This window comes from Poecilia reticulata, linkage group LG5 (genome assembly GCF_000633615.1).
Source record: "Poecilia reticulata strain Guanapo linkage group LG5, Guppy_female_1.0+MT, whole genome shotgun sequence".
In the NCBI taxonomy this organism is placed as follows: domain Eukaryota; kingdom Metazoa; phylum Chordata; class Actinopteri; order Cyprinodontiformes; family Poeciliidae; genus Poecilia; species Poecilia reticulata.
In genome coordinates this window covers 7,381,547-7,399,285 of record NC_024335.1, presented here as the reverse complement: position 1 = coordinate 7,399,285, position 17,739 = coordinate 7,381,547, and the positions used below count along the sequence as shown (strand labels likewise).

At 37.6% G+C, this 17,739-nt stretch overlaps 1 protein-coding gene across 3 annotated transcripts in view; it reads left to right on the top strand.

Annotated features, from left to right (window-relative positions):
• The first annotated feature begins 3,786 nt into the window (after positions 1–3,786).
• Positions 3,787–17,739, top strand: part of atp2b2 (ATPase plasma membrane Ca2+ transporting 2) — a 119,937-nt gene continuing 105,984 nt past the window's right edge. For 2 of the 3 annotated variants that reach the window (XM_008408527.2, XM_008408526.2), the window contains exons 1-2: positions 3,787–3,881; positions 4,108–4,297. The gene's annotated coding sequence lies outside the window, so the exon portion shown is untranslated. Of the gene's footprint in view, positions 3,882–4,107; positions 4,298–12,153; positions 12,170–17,739 lie in introns of those variants that run through there. The other variant, XM_008408529.2, reaches the window with a different exon arrangement.

Sequence of the window (17,739 nt, the reverse complement as noted above, 5' to 3'; positions counted from 1 at the left end):
ATTTCAGACATTATGTTCTACTAAATGGTTCTGCAAAAAAAAAACAACCAAAAAAACCCCAACATGACCAGTAATTGAAAAAAAGAAAACAAATACTTTGATATTCATGTTTGGTTTTTTCACAGAATGCTAAAGTGGTACTAGCTCCCACAGTAAGACCAGTCAGTGTCTTACTGGTGTTTTGCTTATGTAGAGATGCAGCCTCTTTGATTTTGATTAACAAAGAGGTTGAGGTAACTGCTGAGAGCACTGCTGCTTGTAATTATCTGTGCAATGGCTGACAACAAATTGATAATTAATTTACATCCAAATTAAAACTCAGTACAGTATTAATCTTCTATTCTGCTAAATCTCATAGCCATTCATCTCCTGCAGGCTGCATCACCACCAGCATTGCATTGTAAACTGATGCAGCTCATGATGTATCACAGCATCCACAGTTGGACAGCAGAAACATGCATTTTGTGCTTGTCGTCTCTTTCCGACCCCTTAATACAATCGGTATCCCTTAAGCATTCCTTTGCTAAACTTCAGTGAACAGTGACTGCCAAAAAAACAAAGTTTAGCTGTAGCTCACAAAAGCAGCGGTGTTTTCTTAAAGATGTAGGCCAGTAAGGCATGTTTGCGGCTAATCTATGTTGAAGAAATATGTGCTGCGTAATGGAAAACTAAATCAATTTTCAACTCTCTGCATGTTGCCTACTACAATATGACAGCTGAAAATGTACCTTAAAATAGGAGGATAAGCGGATCACAGTAGACGTATAGCAGCAGTAATTTCAGATGCAAATAGTGTGAGCTCAGGGTTAATAAAAGAATGCAAAACTTATTTAAGCCACAAGCAACAGGCTTGCTGGATCATTGAAAACAGAAAAAAAAAAAAGAAACAACCGAAAAACTATTTAATGGGTTAAAACCAGCCAGCATCTTAATATTTTTTGGCTTGTATTTGATGGTTTATGCAGGTTTCCGATGTTGATTTCTGGTACATAAGACCTGTTTCTTTCCTAAATGTTTTGACACCTGGACATGTTTATGATTTTTATATGTGCATGTTGGAACAGATGATTGTGGCGCAGTCAGCCATCAGGAAATTAAACCCAGTATAAGTAAGTTGTGATGAGCTTCACAAGTCTCTCCATAAAATGTTGCTTGTTTTTTTTTTGATTCTGCCATAATGTCGCACAAAGAAAAAGTATGTTTGAGCTGTTGCCTTAAAATACGATCACTTGTTCTTCCATTTAATTCAAATGTTGCCTATCAGAAACTTTACAAAACATTACGTCCTCATTATCTTAATTTTCTAAAATTATTAAAAGGCATAGTAATCTTACGTAAATTGAAAAATGTATTGAAAGTAATGCAAATTTGCTTAAAAATCTCGTAATTTAACAAAAAGTACTTTGTTTTTTCTATCTGACCTAAAACAAAAGTTTAGTGTGAGTTAATAAAATTTTTCTACAAAATAAAATGAGTTTTCCCCACACATTTTATTTTTTATAAATGTATGAATATTTTAAGTTTATTATATAAACTTCTAATATAAACCAGTTATTTTTGAAGTTATTTTTATTATTGGAGTTTCTGCACTTTTCAGCTCCATTGACCTTGGAGACATGACAAATGTGAAAGTTATGCCTCTTGCTGTTGATTTGTTGTTTGAACTCCTTAGTCGTTGGGAGTTTAATGGGTCAAGTTGACAGTTTAAATAATTCATGATGTGCTTCAGCGTAGGAATATAATATTTATGAAATAACTATCTACTTTTAAAAATGAAATCATTTAATTGAGGCACATTTACATTTTTTTACTAATTATTTTCAGTTGTAAAAAAAAATACTGAAGTAATGACACTTAAGTTTTATAAGTTTAATGTAATTTAGCATTCTTCACTCTCCATATTATACAGGGACATATAGCTAGTGAAGTGTCATATTCACTTTGTTCCTCAAAATCCAGGTCAGTATGCGATAAATAAAATGTTTTCAAATAATATTTAGCATTGCAAAATGTATTCGTCTTCTCTGACATGTGATAACTGTTAGGTGCATATCATGTTTATGGTTAGGGGTAGTTCGTTTCAACAAATTCCGACCAGCTCCACTGTTGGCAGCCATCTTTAAAATGTGAGCCACCTGTGAAGTAATTTTTGTCTTTGGATTGTCGGTTAGTTGAACGCGAAAGAAAATGTTTTTTTTCCTCGCAATACTTTTGCGTTCCCTCGCAATAATCTACTGATCAGTTCATGCGGCATAATTGATACTGTAAGCCTTTCTTACGGTGGCCGCCATAAGTAGGAAAGAAATGAAAATACATCTAAACTATTTGGACTATTTCTGAGTTATAATCGCGGGGTAATAAGTCATCTGATTGTGTCTATTGTGTTCGTATGAATGGTTTAAAGGGCTGCTTTCAGTGCCGTTCCATCTTAGCCTTAACAGACATAAACGTGCAGTAAATAAATCGATTTTCAATCAGTTTTTTGCACTAAAGCGTTAATGATAATAAACACGTTTTATTATTATAAAATACAGCAAACTAATGGTGGTAGAGGGCAGCACTGGGTTAACTCGGGGAATATCATCTGTCCGYGTATCAATCAACTCCAAACCTCTTTGTTCTGTCACAATTATCCATCCATCCATTTTCTAACACCCTTGTCCCTCAGTGGGGTCGGGAGTTGCTGGTGCCCATCTCCAGCTAACGTTCCGGGCGAGAGGCGGGGTCACCCTGGACAGGTCGCCAGTCTGTTGCAGGGCAACACACAGGACACACAACCATGCACATTCACACCTAGAGGCAATTTAGACAGACCAATTAACCTAGCAGTCATGTTTTTGGACTGTGGGAGGAAACCGGAGTACCCGGAGAAAACCCACGCATGCACAGGGAGAACATGCAAACTCCATGCAGAAAGACCTGGCCGGGAATCGAACCCAGGACCTTCTTGCTGCAAGGCAACAGCTCTACCAACTGCGCCTGTCACAATTATCGATTTATTTAATTTTGATTATCATGCTCCAAAGTTTGCGAGGACTGACCACCCCGCTCACCCGCTTCCTCATGCACACAGAGCCAGCAGCCAGTAACCTTCCCATTCATACTTCATGACAGTCACGCCCACATCGACACGCCCACCACCAGGTGTCTTAGCCGCCGTAGAGCCTCAGTGAAAACGTGTTTATTATTAACGCTTTGGTGCAAAAAACTGATTGAAAATCGATTTATTTACTGCATGTTTATGTCTGTTAAGGCTAAGATGGAACGGCACTGAAAGCAGCCCTTTAAACCATTCATACGAACACAATAGACACAATCAGATGACTTATTACCTCGCGATAATAACTCAATAGTCCTTGGGAAAACCGTACATAAGCTTGTATTAAAGCAGAAATTACGGCGGCCACCGTAAGAAAGGCTTACAATATTCAATTATGCCGCATGAACTGATCAATAGTTTATTGCGAGGGGACGCAAAAGTTTTGCGACGTAACGCAAAAGCAAAAAAAAAAAAAAAAATCCCCATGTCCCCTGGAGGCCTCCATACACAACAGCTGGCGTCGCGATGATCGTTGTCAAATCCAAACTACCACGATTATTGTGACGAGATTTGGCAGCCATTTTAAAGAGACACTTGTATGGCTTTGGACAGGTTACAAAAAACTATCAGAATAATTTTACTCTATAACTGTAAGGTAATTGATAAGTAAAATTTTTTTTTTTACAGAGAATTTAACGTGCCAAAAATAATTTGTCTTTCCTAAAACCTGGCCAAACCAGTTAAATGCAGCACTGTTTAAAAATCAAACGGGCGAACTGATCAGCCCCCCCAGCCGTAAATAAAAGAAAAACATATTTTGACAGTCCATAGCTGCTGAAACGTAAGTATTTATGTATTCATTTGCAAATGTACATATCTTTCGTGTCTTTAAACTACTAGTCATCTGTACCAACCACGGTTATTTGAGGTTTTGAGTTTATTCACATTAGGAGTTTTAGGAAATGTTTTTTTTTTTCTCGCTAAAACTTAGTAAAGACATAGCGCACATGGTCCAGTAATTTTTTCAACTAGGCTCTAATGATACTGTGCTCGTCTTCCTCATGTAGACGTAGAGAACATTTGTACATTGAAAGGAGCCGTAAAATGGACAGACAGCTCAGGCACCGCGCGTCGTGACTTCACAGGGGAGCTCCAATTCAGCGCTCCGTCTCGATTTCCGCTACGATTCATCCCCCGATCCTCCAAATGCATTCATCATGATCCACCTGCTTCTCTTCCGCTTCCCACACCAGAAAGGTATGAAACGCTTAAGATTTGCAGATCGTCTCTCAAATATAAATGTTCCTTTTTTTGCATATCCATGGCGGGGTTGGTAAGAGAGCTTGGACATATTTGGAGATACCCAGAGATTGGTAGTGAGATGCGGGAGTGACACGCTGTTGCTACCCTCTCCGTCTGCTATGGTTGCCACAGATGCGTGTAATTTGCTGCAGGTATGCAGTGGAGCGGAGGACATGAATTCGACTGTATTAGTTTCCTATTTACACACGTATTCTTGACCTTGTATTCAAAAAGAAGATAAAATTGACTTAAATTATGGAGAAAATAAATAAGGATCTCATTATCTTATGAATACTGGTCAAAGAAATCATTACTAAAAGGGAGACAAGTTGCTCCCCTCCTCACTGTTAATAAATAATAGAGGGGGGGGGAGGGAGCTAAATATATATATATATTAGTGTGGAATAAATTGAGGAAATCCTTATGGATTTAAAAACTTTTTAAATAGTTTGAAATTCATATTGCAACACATTTCTTTACAGATGTTCCTTTTGGAAAATATTCTCAAGTTTCTCTAGAAACGTTAGGGGGAAGCTTACTTTTATCATGCATTATTTATTTATTTATTTTTTGCTTAATCAGATTGCGTAGGATGTGGCTTGGAGTTGTTCTGGTCATATGCTATGTTTTTTCTAGTCACTTCTGAAAGGTGAAAGTTTTCCACTAAGGATCTACTAATCCAAGTACAACACTTAAATGGAAATAATTTGTAATGCCTTATATTTTGGTTAACTTCGTAAAGCTTGAGGGTTATTCGTTCCATTATTTTATTTAATTGCTGCCAAAATACCCAGGATGTGCGAGGTCACAAAGCAGTGTTACAATAAGGCAAACAAAAACTAGTTTAACCTTAAGTCTCACATAATAAGCATAATTTCTGTCAGTAGAATTTGCAAGTGTTATGTGCCAAGTTTATAATACTAAGAACTGAAGACAACTGGTAACCAATCATTTTATTCAGGTAAACTCTAGGAAAACCTAGTTACCTTAGGATTGTTGTATAAAATAGTTAATGTAATTGTGTTTTCTAATGAGCAATTCAGAACCGTTAATTACCACTACACCCTTAACGCTTCCTCTGTCATTCTCATATCGTGGCAGTGTCGGAGTTAATTTCACATGACCAATTCTCACTGCAACAATCAGAAGTGACACCACATGCATTATGCTCCTTACAGATTCCCTTTGCCAGAATGATGAAAAATCATGCAGTAATTACTTCTTGTGTGCTTTCTCTTGTTTTATTTCACTCAGCTTCTTCAATAAATGCATCTTAGGTCTATGGTGGCATAATTATATAGATTTAAAAAAAAAACTGCTATCGCTGTTCTAAGCCTATTTTTAAATCTTTTTAATTTGATCTGAATTTTCATGACAATGAAAAAAATAGAACATAAGACTATAAAAAAGTTTATTTTATGAAAACTCTCTGGTCGTACTAGTTCATGTCCACTATATTGGTTACATCCACACCTGCTGTGATAACTTTCAACATGTAGACTTTTTTTTTTTTTTACATATTTTACATTCCCCTGCTGCCTTTAGCAAGGCTGTGTTAACTCTGCTGATTTATGAATTCTACTGAAAGTGAACTCTTTACACTTGTAGGATAAACGCACATTAATGGGCTTACAGTGAGCTGTTTGTATTTGGAGTATCCAGGTCAAACCTTGTGCTCAACAAAACCTTTGGTAGAACCAAAGGAGCTGTCAACATTATATTTTAGAGGAATTATATTCGGCAGTAATGTAAGTGACAAACCTTTTTGTTTTGTTTTGCACTTTCCTATGAATGTTTATTTAACGAACGTTATCTTTTGTATGTTGGTTGGATTTACTTTCATAGCTTTAGGCTTAAAATTCCTGCCATGTATGAGACACAGCAGGTACTTAGTTCTCTCCTGCTGGCATGCTGTTTTTACCTTTTCTAAGAATTTGTTGTTTTTCTTTTGGGTGTCAGAAGAGTGGGAGGTTTTGTAAGGTTTCATAGTGGAAAGGCCTGTCATGTTTTTGACAGTGAGAGCTTACTGTTTTGTGACACACTTTATTTAATCATGCAAATGTTTACAAAGTGTTTGTGCCTGTAATTGTTCTTAAAAATTATTATCAACTATGTTTGAATTTGAATAAGTGATCAATCAAAGCCAAAATGGATCAAAATCATTTCTTTATAGCTGTAATGAAGCTGTCATTTCTATTAGTCACTATTAGTCATTTTTGAAACTTTATTTTGAGAAAGAACTGTGAATGACTCATGTTTGTTTTGTTTAGAGTAATTAATGATTTCTGTGGGGGTACATTTTTCTTCCTAGGATAGTTGTGCTTAAGGAAACTTTAAAGGTTAGCATATAACAGAATAGAAATGCTACTAATTAGCATCTAGATGCCTGTATCGCCAAGGAATAATTCACAAACAGAGAACAAGTTTGAAGGGAAATATGTTTATGCAATAGCAAGCCACTTAGACTATTAAACTCTTTCATATTGTGTGTGATATAACACAAAACCGTACAAGGATTTTGTTTAGAGTGTAAATACTTTCCAAGGTCATATCACCATTCTTAAATCTATTTATGAATTATCTAGACCTGTTATGATACAACAGGTCTATCATTGTGTCATTTATATGATAAATGATACAACCACCCGTTGTATCATTTTGTGTAGTATTTGAAATGTGAAACTGCTTGGTCATGACCTTTTTGTCTGTTTTGGATCTGTCTTTAAAATGCTTTAAGCTGAAGATGAACATGGGTATTATATAGGAGATGAGAATCTAATCATTTTGGTGGCATTGACTAATTTTTGTAGGTAATAATAATCTACATGGTAAAGGTTTGGTCAGTGATCTACTGCAGAGTCGCAGTAGTTCTGTACACTTAGCGCTAAGTGTGTGTGGAAGTCCAAAGAGACTGGTGTGAGCAGGAAGTGTAGAGCCATCATACTGCAAATTTAGATCACAAAAGCTGCCCATTTTTTTCTCCTAAAGCTAATTAGTAATGGAAATATTTGGATTAAATTGTAGCCATCTCAAAGATTCTGTCTTGAATTTTCTCTTATTGCAATTACTTAATTTATTAAGCATCTTTAAATTCTGTTATCTGTATTTTAATTGCTAGCTAATAATTTTCTTCTAAAACGTTTTCCTACAAAGGTGCTATGGGACAACTGTTAAGAAAAATAAGGAGGATAAGGGGGCAATTAGTTAGAAAGTGGCAGATTAAAAATGTAAGAATAAAACATTTCATTAGGGCACTAGATCTCCTGAAGGCTTCTGCCTTATTTCCGTTGCTCATTTCTGCATAAATAATGAAGCAAGTGTTTTAGCATGCTATTTGGCTACAGGGATTCAACCATATGTCAAAGATTCCCATTTTCTATGTGCACGTGTTTATGCATCTTTCCAAGCTATCTTAATGGTCACAATCTTTTTTAGATTTTTGACAGCGATGTTGAGCTATATAATATATAATAAAACGTAGCATATGAGTGTGTATCCTATTATGCTTTGAAAGCCAAAGGGAAGAAGTGTGTTTTTTTTTTCCATTTCTTTATTGAAAGAGTCAAACTGATGTGCCCCATTTCACTGTGGGAGGAAACAGTTTGAGGACATTGTGGCAGGCTGGAGTAGGCATCTAAGTATAGTGTTGTGTGTGCGCTTGTGTTTACTTATGTTGTGTGGTTGCTTGTGTGTGTGTTTGTAGATTTTGGGGGTATTGTCTATTTACAGCCCAGCCTGTGGGAGACGTCCAAGTCCAACAGAAAGGGCAGGGGGGCATGGGAAGACCTCCACTCTGTCTCATGTGTCATCCTATTCTGTTAAGACTTTAAGCACGGTGTGTGTGTCTGTGCATGTTGCGCATTCGTTAGTGCACACATGCTGTGTTGTGTCAAGGTTTTTAAGAATAGTCTCGGTGCAGAAGTAAAATAATACGAGACTCATGAGTGCGTAGGCACACTTAGATCTGGGGAATTTGTTTAACAAGACTTGAATTTTCCTTGTAGTTCCTGCTTGTTTACAAGGCCAAATACTTTCTCTTCATCTCATGGTGACTCATGGTTGTCGGGGACGGCAAAGGAAAAGAGAAGAAATGGCTAAGATGCAAACTTTTTTTTACTTTTACTAAAGAATAACTGAGAAAGCATGAAAGTGCGCTGCCGTGTGTGCTAAGGAATGATGGTGTGGAAAAAGTATTTGCCCCCCAACAAATTTCTTCTGTTCTTCCTGACTAACTTTATTTATTAAAGAAAAAGTCTCCAAACCAACCAGGCCCTTTATAAAAAAGTGTCCCTCATTAAATCATGATGTAATTATGTAATTGTGATTATTCAGATTTTTGAAAGTAATGTCAAATAGTTTTGTAAAGCACACCAACATGTTTGGTAGCAGCCTAGTCATAGTCAGGACCGATTGAGATGCAGTGACTTTGGGTTAACGAGGCTGTTATGCATGAAAACAGTCAACTGTGGCTGGATTAAAACAACTCTGCAAATATTATCTGAAATACTATTTCATGGCAAAAATATTTTTTTATGTAGCGACTAGTATGTAGCGACACTGCTTTTCCCTTAAAAACAAAATTATCATTTGGAAACTGCATTTACTCAAATTTTCATGTGATATTAAATTTAGTAGCGGATTATAATTTATCCTAGTGCTGTTCCTTACAGTTCAGATATCCAAGGTGTAAATATCGACTGTTGGTAGATTTTTCTGTGCTGTTTTTTTATTGAGCAAGTACAGTTTAGTATTGTTTTCAAGTAATGACTGTCTGAGACTGATTTATAAGGATTATCATAGATAGGCCTTTCAAATCACATTGCATCATTTTTGTGTTGTGTTTTGAGCAAAAGTCAAAATATTTCACCAAAAGTGAAGTGTTTTTATTCTGCTATTATTCAGGAGGGGTTTTGGCCTTGGGATTTTCCCACGGCTGCCAATTTTGGCCAGTCCCCTTTTTTTTTTTTTTTTTTTTTTTTTACACCTCTCAGATAATTTGTCACTGTTCTTCTAGAATAGGTCCATCAGGCCAGCTACGCCTCAGAAGGTTTACCACTGTTTTCTACATCTTAAGCATTTAGATACTGCTGAGGTTCACCTGAGTCCCAAAGCTTCAAAAATCTCTAGCCTGATTGATATTATTGATTTTGTCACCCATCTTTTCTGGGACATGATGTATTGCTTTTTAAACTTCATATTGTCAGACAGGCTCTATTTAAGTGATATATTGAGTCTACATGTGTGTCAATAACTAGACCTGAATGTGTCCCATGAATTTGATCTCACTTTTCAAAAAAAATAAATATATATATACACTGCTCAAAAAAATAAAGGGAACACTCAAATAACACATCCTAGATCTGAATAAATGAAATATTCTCATTGAATACTTTGTTCTGTACAAAGTTGAATGTGCTGACAACAAAATCACACAAAAATCATCAATGGAAATCAAATTTATTAACCAATGGAGGCCTGGATTTGGAGCCACACACAAAATTAAAGTGAAAAAACACACTACAGGCTGATCCAACTTTAATGTAATGTCCTTAAAACAAGTCAAAATGAGGCTCAGTATTGTGTRTKGYCTCCACGTGCMTGKATRWCCTCMCTACAAYGCCTGGRCATGCTCCTGATGAGGTGGCGGMTGGTCTCCTGAGGGATCTCCTCACAGACCTGGACTAAAGCATCCGCCAACTCCTGGACAGTCTGTGRTGCAACGTGACGTTGGTGGATGGAGCGAGACATGATGTCCCAGATGTGCTCAATCGAATTCAGGTCTGGGGAACGGGCGGGCCAGTCCATARCTTCAATGCCTTCATCTTGCAGGAACTGCTGACACACTCYAGCCACATGAGGTCTAGCATTGTCCTGCATYAGGAGGAACCCAGGGCCAACCGCACCAGCATATGGTCTCACAAGAGGTCTGAGGATCTCATCTCAGTACCTAATGGCAGTCAGGCTACCTCCTGTGAGCACATGGAGGGCTGTGCGGCCCTCCAAAGAAATGCCACCCCACACCATTACTGACCCACTGCCAAACCAGTCATGCTGAAGGATGTTGCAGGCAGCAGACCGCTCTCCACGCGTCTCCAGACTCTGTCACGTCTGTCACATGTGCTCAGTGTGAACCTCCTTTCATCTGTGAAGAGCACAAAGCGCCAGTGGAGAATTTGCCAATCCTGGTGTTCTCTGGCAAATGCCAAGCGTCCTGCACGGTGTTGGGCTGTGAGCACAACCCCCATCTGTGGACGTCGGGCCCTCATACCATCCTCATGGAGTCGGTTTCTAACCGTTTGTGCAGACACATGCACATTTGTGGCCTGCTGGAGGTCATTTTGCAGGGCTCTGGCAGTGCTCCTCCTATTCCTTCTTGCACAAAGGCGGAGGTAGCGGTCCTGCTGCTGGGTTGTTGCCCTCCTACGGCCTCCTCCTGGTGTACTGGCCTGTCTCCTGGTAGCGCCTCCAGCCTCTGGACATTACGCTGACAGACGCAGCAAACCTTCTTGCCACAGCTCGCATTGATGTGACATCCTGGATGAGCTGCACTACCTGAGCCACTTGTGTGGGTTGTAGAGTCCATCTCATGCTACCTCGAGTGTGAAAGCACCACCAACATTCAAAACTGACCAAAACATCAGTCAGACAGTATAGGTACTGAGAAGTGGTCTGTGGTCCCCACCTGCAGAACCACTCCTTTATTGAGTGTATCTTGCTAATTGCCAATCATTTCCATCTGTTGTCTATTCCAATTGCACAACAGCAGGGGAAATTGATTGTCAATCAGTGTTGCTTCCTAAGTGGACAGTTTGATTTCACAGAAGTTTGATTTACCTTGAGTTGTATTGTGTTGTTTAAGTGTTCCCTTTATTTTTTTGAGCAGTGTGTATATATATATATATATATATATATCAGCAACACTGATTGACAACGGGGACCCTCGTCGGGTCAATCAGTGTTGCTATAAAGGGAAAATAAAGTGTTCCCTTTATTTTTTTGAGCAGTATATATATATATATATATATATATATATATGGTCATTCAATTGATTCATGATTTAACAAGGATTAGTGTTTCACTCCGGGCCAAGTCAGTATATGGACATCCCTTAATAAATGAAATTATCATTTGAAAACTGCCTTTTCTATTTACTCATGCTATCACTGTTTGATATTTGTTTAGTATGTGTGACAAAATGCTAAATGTAATCTGACAGGACTTTATTTATTGATGGTTTTGTTCCAGTGATTCAGTTTCTGTATTTATAACCACTTAAGGAATCTTTGTACAAGAACCAATATTTTGTACAAGAACCAGATTTGCTTTGTGAGAAAAAAAATCCTTTTTAGATACACAGAATGTTAAATTCCCACTTTTTGTTATTTTTTCATCATTATTATTATTTTTTTAGATTTATTAGATTTTTTTTTTTACACAGGTCCTGGTTATAACAAGTGAGTCGTAAATGCACAACACCCACTGTCTTCCTCCCTGCTTCTCTCTCTCTCTTTCTCCATCTCTCCCACTCTGCAGTCCTTCCTCCCTCCCTTCATTTGATTTCGAGACAGAGCTCAAATCTATTTTGTACTTTAATGGGCTGTACAACTTTTTAGCCTTTCAGAATGAGTTTGTTTATAGCAATTACAATGGCCATGCCACGTGGAAAAACCTGGTTCAGCCTGCTATGTACGTCTGCTGCAAGCTCCCTTGATTACATTTAGTGTTGGACAGATAAACGTACTGCTGCAACTGCCATCAGCACCAAAAGGGAAACTTTGGAAAATCACAAGTGCCACTGGCTTATTTTTCTTCGTTTTCTCCTTCACTGTAAGTAAATCATTTTAAAATACTGCTGTTGCTTTTCAATTTTGATGATGGATTTTGCCATTGTAGGGAGAATAAAAAGGAAAGACTTCACTTGACAAGTTTACTTTGCTTTTGAGATGTTAAAGTTGAATTTATAGCTCAGTGTATGCCAGTGAAACAGGCTTAGAAGTCTGCACTCCCCACAGAAAGACACTACTCGGGGATAAAAGGACTGGTTGATTTGTGAATTTGTGTTTTCTGCTGCTGTTGCGCTGAAAACAGAATGTCTCCTAAGAGAATATGTGACTATATGTGGAACAATTTTTGGAACCCCTTTTCTTTGTGTGGCATTTTGTTTTAAGTTGAAAAACAAATGTCAACACAATAAATTTGCTGTTTTCGGGGTGGGAGAAAAAAAACTCAGCCAGGTTGGAATTCAGTGGCACTTTTGCCTTTAAGTATTCTTGAAAAAAGAAAAAAAAATTGCAACTTCTTTATGTAGAAAAATGTTGAAATTGGTAACATATAATCGAAATATTCCTTAGTTAAGTGTGAGGATGAGTAACGGTTTGGACAAAAATGAAAATGACAGTTGTCCTCGATTAGAAATCATCACGGTGTTTAGTAGTAGAAATAATTATTTTAATGGCATCAAGCATCTTGACTCAGTTTATTTGAACTGATTGGACACACAAATAGTTTGTATTGAAAAACCTTCATTTCATGGATGGATGTTATGTGGAGGATGGTGCCAGTCTACACATTCTTTCTTGTTGTACTGTGACCTTTAAGGATGAATCATGGATTTTGTGTGTAAATTTGACAATTCAGTGAAATCGTGCAGTTTGACACAAAAATGTTTCTTGATTTTGCTTCAATTTCCTGCTGGTTGCTGAAAGTTAAAATTGCATAAGACATCAGGAGGCTCTGAGTGCAACACTGAGTACTTCTTGGAGAAAGTGGGTGGAGGGTCGAGAGTGGGTGAAGTATGGGGTCTTGGAGCAAAGGAGCACTGCTACCTACTTGTGGACTGACAGGCAAGTTTTTTGACACCAATTATTTGCAGTGGAGTTGGTGTATATGGGTTGACTTCACAATGAGTAGGTAAATGTTGTCCCTTATTGCTGGTGAAAACAGTCCCTGATTGAGCTTTCTCTCTCTCTCATGAATTTTATTTACCTTTTTCTCTCAATTTCCTCTTTAATAACAAGTTCTCCTCATCTCAGAATAATTTTTCCTGAGCCAAAAATGTATTGTGGCAAAAAATAAGTCACAATGTGTTGTTTTTCTTGAACATATCTGCTTGATTTAATTTAATTAAATTTTTAGATTACATTTGATGTGATTTCTGATGTGCAGGGGCCATGTTCTGTGTTCTAATGTTAGCTATAATGCTAATAACAAATTTGAGAAGAACAACATGGGTGAACATGTTGTTCTTCAGTTCTGATACGATACAAGACAGAAATATCTCTCTGTATCCAGTGACAGGAAACCATTAAAAACTGGACCTACAATAGTTCTTTTAAGGTACAGTGAAACGATCTCGATCCCTGCATCACTACAAAGTGAATAGTGGAAAAACCCAGCTTGCCACTTTCTTACACAAGTTTGAAGTAGTGAACGGAAAAATCCCTTATTGGTTAGTGGAAATAGCCCCTGAGAGGAAATAACTTGACAATGCTAATGTCGAGTTCAGCTACAAGTGTACCTCAACCATTAAAGTGCCAGGGGAGAGATACAATCAATGAACCCACGCACTCAGTGCACCACTGCTGGACAGCCTAGTGAGGAGCTACCTAAGTGCTGGTGCTCACACAGGGCTGCTGCACATGCAGTGACATTAAAAGTTCAGCTTTTTTTGTTTTGTTTATTCTTATGTTTTACTTCATTTGGACAAAACAGAAATCATTAACATGAGGTGAATACAACATTGACATTTAAATGGCAATTATTTGATAAACAAAAAAGCTAAGACAAAATGCATAAGCTGGGTGCAGAAAAAGAAAATCTGTCTTGCTTCCATAGCATTTAAATTGTAAATAGCAGCCAATTGGTGCTAATCAAATGCACTTAGTTATGTGTTGTGTGTTCTTCAGTAGCATTCACGTTTTTGAGACTAAACAACTCAATTTTTTGTATGTTTTTTCTTTTCAGTGGGGGCAGGCAAACTTTGGTACTTTTTGTACTTGACAGAAAAGCTCTGCAAGATTTACACTCCTAGACGAGAACTTTGTGACTATTGTCTAGTTACGTGGGCACTGGTGTGGTTCAGGTGTTACAGACACACACACTCACACACACAAGCTGTGATTAGAAGAACCTGATATTCATAATGTGTGCTGTGACCTGCACACATCTACTATATTGCAAATTTTTTCTCTTCTCGCGTTTTTGTGATCAGTCGGTATTCATCCAAGCAAATGTACTTGCAGAGAACACTGGGTGAAAAAAAGTGTTTGTGGGATGTAAACATTATTCTTTATTCACAACGATACATGTGCTTACATCAGTCTTAATCGTGAACCCGTTATGTTACGAGTATGACTCAGCCTTCATAGTTGAATCGTGCCCAGTTCAAATGCAACAACTATAAACTTGTCTTTGCCGTTACTCGTGTATAAAAAAAACCCCTATTTGAAATAAGTAAGTGACGGCTACTCAGCCTTCATAGTTGAATCGTGCCCAGTTCAAATGCAACAACTATAAACTTGTCTTTGGCGTTACTCGTGTATAAAAAAAAACCCTATTTGAAATAAGTAAGTGACGGCTACTCTGGTGGGGGCAGCAAATAAAGCCTGGCGGACCGCCATGGTTATAATACACTGGCGGAAACCCTTCTGAAAAATATAGATTTGAATTAATTTTTTTATGTCGTCTAACAGTTTCTGCCAGTTTTTATTTTTTTTAGTGATTGCAGGTACAGTTAGAACGTAGGTTCCACAGATGGCACGGTACAAGGTTGGGCTGGTGAAGAAAAAGCTGAAGATCTGTTTCCAAAACTAAATTTTGGTTTAAACTGCAGAAAACATCTCGTCAATAAGAGGCCTTGACATTTAGTAAGCTCTTTTTCAGAACCCCTTTCTAAATATCTAACTATCAAAGTGTGTCAGATATCATAAACAGCAGTAAATAAATGCCGCAGTAGAACACATAAAACTACTTTCCTGTTTCTTTGAAGATGTCATCTTCAATCTAGCAAAGTCTGCTTTGAGACCCATCTGTTCCCACTCTAGCCATTAATCAAATGAAAAGTTTTGTCTTGTTTTACAACAGGCAGCAATCCACACGTAAGTCCACACATTCATCAAATTTATGGTTGAAGCAGAAGCCTGGTAAACTTATAAAACAGTAAGGAAATGATTGGTTTTCAGAAGGCAGACCTATAGAACTATACTTCTCTCAATGCACTGTACAATTTCATACAGCAGTGTAAAAGGTACTGTGGATTTTAGTTTTTGAATTGGCAAATCAAATGTGATTTAAAGGTTTTCCTCATACTTTTAAATGAGATGGATTTAGAGATGGAATGATCGAACACCTCAATTGTCTAAATGTGTTGACTGTTCATCTTTAGTGTTGAGAGACAGTTTCTATGCAGGATAGAGAGAAAAGCAAACAGTACAGTTACTGCTGTATACTATTGCCTTCACCCCCTGCATGCATGCTAAGACATGCAGGGGGTGAAGGTGAGGTGCAATGCTCCCAAAATAGAAAATGAATTTAGTACTCTTGAACGTGTAAATACCAAACTAGTCTGGAGGAGTAAAGTATCTTCTTGATGACCTGCTAGGAACAGTCCTAATGAATTAAAAATAACAATTTTCCTAAGGACAGTGTTATGTAACATTGACCTTTTTGACCTTTACATCATGTTATGTTATTCCTGGAGTGTTGCTTTAATTCTTTCACCCATGTTTGAGAAATCCTTTAATCTTCCCTGGCCGACATTCTGGGTGCGGAAACGCGTCGAACGCGGCCTTTTACTCTGAGCTCCTCCTGCAAGTGGAGCTTCCGCTTTGACCATGTTGACTTCATGCTATGATTTCATCCCAGCAGTCTGGTGTAATTTAAGTATTATTACTTGAACATGTAATAATAATTTACACAATATCAGGGAAATATGTAATTGAGTAGCAATCCTTAAAATAGTCAAAGAAATGAACACAATTTTTTTCTGTACCATAAAATCTCCTCACCACTGTCTGCAAGATTTTGTATCTCAGCCACTAATAAAAACACATCAGGTGTGGGCCTTAAAAGCAATTATTGCCCCCAGCTGGCCAAATATATTTTGAACTAATGTATGGGTGGGAATGGTTGACGTGAAATTAAATACCACATTTTGGATCGGTGCTGCCCTTTATGATAGCGATAATTAATATTGTGACGATGGCAGAGGTTTGATGTATTTTTCAATTTAAAAATATGTGTTTGGTGTGTTTTCTCTCCTGCCACGGTAATGATACAAATCTGTTAGTCTTTTCAGACTCAAACAACTTTTAAAAGCTTTGAAATAATGGCTGCAGATGGTGTTGGGGTGGTAGCAAGAGGGAGGCCTTTTGAAAACACTGTTTTTGGAAGTGCAGCTGATTCAATACAATACTGTTTTGTGTGTGCAGCCAAAGGCCTTTTAGAGAACCCGAGTCCATATTCCCACAAGTCTCCTGCAATTAATTGGAACCTGACATGTTTTGAATATTGAACCTGAATTCATTGTGCAGGACTCCTGTGGACGTTTTCTTCTCCAGCAAGGAAAATTTTATATTGACTTTAAAACAAATCAATATTAGGATAGTTTTATTAATTTTTCTTCCGAGTATGGTTCATGCTTTAATTTGCTTCTAAATTTAGTGATATCTAAATATAGAGAGGATTTATGGAATGGGGCATGTTCAGTGCATCACTGTGACATTTTATTACCTCAAAATGCCAACCAGCTGTGGTTACCTTGTGCTTTCCTGCACCTTTATCTCACTGTTCCAATGACGGATAGCTGTCTGCCATTCTACATGATTTTCATGCATTTCTCTAAAAACAGAAAGAGAAACAAATTCTAATGAATTGCATTGCATTATGCCTTTTGGTGCAAACATTTATATGTACCGCTTCCAACTCGTCTAGTTTGAGCACAAGCTCTCAAAGCTTTTTTTTTTTTCTTAGCAAACTTTATTGTCCTTGAGGGCATACATACATTTTATCGTTTATTGTCTTTCACTTTGAAAGTAGTTTTAAATTCTTGGGGGTACTATGACAAAAAAAAAAAATATATATATATATATACTTTGTGTGCTATGGAGTTTCTGTGCTGATTAATTTTTTGCAAAGTGATAAAAGCTGGGTAGCTCTTGAATTGCTACAAAATAAAGCTGTATTTCCTCCTTCAGCCCACTGGCTGTAATGTTCACACCTTGAGATGCCGTGAGACCTAAATCTTGAACATCATGGCATGAAGTGCATCCCAGTTTTTCCTGTCTGGCATATAACCATTCATTTTAGCTTTTAAACTGGTTCTATTGATCCTGTGTCCAGATAGAGAGATAATCAAGTAGCCCAGCATCAGGACCTGTTTGTTCTGAAGATCCCGCAGC